At 45.9% G+C, this 1,506-nt stretch overlaps 1 non-coding gene across 1 annotated transcript; it reads left to right on the top strand.

The window, feature by feature from the left end:
• Positions 1–804: 804 nt before the first annotated feature.
• On the top strand, positions 805–941 carry LOC131822259 (U4 spliceosomal RNA). Its single transcript, XR_009350143.1, has one exon. It is a non-coding gene; the product is annotated as a U4 spliceosomal RNA (small nuclear RNA).
• Positions 942–1,506: the final 565 nt, after the last annotated feature.

Raw genomic sequence — 1,506 nt, 5'->3', positions numbered from 1 at the left:
TACTTAGCCGAAACGCACTGGTCTTACCTGGGAAATGCTATCGTGAGGCCAGCCCCCTCTTGTTTCTGTATACCTGTCTCCTGTGGCTTCTGTACAAATTCTAACTGCTTTGTCAGACCCTTAACCTTGGCGTGGGGCCATTTTGCTGAAAATGGAGCTGGTAGAGGGTTTGCGTGCACCTCACTGATTTTGTGAGATCACTGGAGGAGTCGAAGCACTGTCTCTCACCCCCATATTCCCACATTTGTGCTCGGTTTTAACAGAGCAAGTGTGGAATTTTATCAAATCCTTATCAGCACCTACTGATGGGAATCCTGGGTAAGGATTTCCTGATGCTGAACTCCCCTTGTATTTACAGACTGGACCCTACTTGGTCATACGTCGTACCTTATTCTTTTGCTATATGGCTGTAGTCTTGTTTATTTTTACTTAGGAATGTTTGCACTTGTATTCAAAAGTGAGAGTTGTCTGTCCATAGGTTTTCTTCTGTACTCTCTCTCTTTTTAAAGATTTATTTTTTTATAAAGATTTTATTTATTTGACAGAGATCACAAGTAGGCAGAGAGGCAGGCAGAGAGGGGAGGGGGAAGCAGGCTCCCCGCTGAGCAGAGAGCCCAATGCAGAGCTCCATCCCAGGGCCCTGACACCGTGACCGGAGCCGAAGGCAGAGGCTTTAACCCACTGAGCCACCCAGGCGCCCCAATAATTAAAATCTTCTTTAAAAATACTTTAAAACCATGTAAAGAAGGGGAATCAACTCAAATGCCCATTGACAGATAAATGGATACATGAATGTGGTCCATCCACACAGTGAAATGCCATTTGGCCAATGAGGTTTATCTGTGACACAATCATTGCTAATTGAAAACTTCTCCCAGTACCCCGCAGTGACAAATTGAGATAGAGCTGGCATTGGCAATTTTTGACAGTCTCTATGGAGACTGAATGACTGATGGCGGGGTGCCTGGGTGGCTCAGCTGGTTAAGCCTCTCACTCAGGTCATGATCCCGGGGTCCTGGGATCGAGCCCTGCATCTGGCTCCCTGCTCTGTAGGGACACCTGCTTCTCTCTCTCTCTGCCTGCTGCTCCCCCTGCTTGTGCTCTCTCTCTCTCAGATAAATAACGAAAGAAATAAATAAAATATGAAAAAAAAATTGATTGATGGGACATTTCCTCCTCGAGGAACAGTCATCCTTACTTACCTAGGAGTACAGCCTGGAGGCCTCCCACAGCAGAGGAAGTTGTCTACCTCCTTCCTCAGGGAGTGGACACCCCCATCCTGAGGGTCACAGATTCACAGACATGGGAAGGAATTTTTTTTTAATTGGAGGGAATTTTTAAAAATATGTAAAAAAATAAAAAACTAATAAAAATTTAAAAATATTGGGGCACGTGGATAGCTCAGTCAATCTGTCTTTGGCTCTGGCCATGGTCCCAGGGTTCTGGGATCAAGCTCTATGGCAGGCTCCCTGCTCAGCAGGGAGTCTGTGTCTCCCTCTGCCTTCT

Source organism: Mustela lutreola, chromosome X, assembly GCF_030435805.1.
Source record: "Mustela lutreola isolate mMusLut2 chromosome X, mMusLut2.pri, whole genome shotgun sequence".
Lineage (NCBI taxonomy): Eukaryota > Metazoa > Chordata > Mammalia > Carnivora > Mustelidae > Mustela > Mustela lutreola.
The sequence above is the reverse complement of the archived record's forward strand: the minus strand, read 5'-3'. Positions and strand labels throughout refer to the sequence as shown.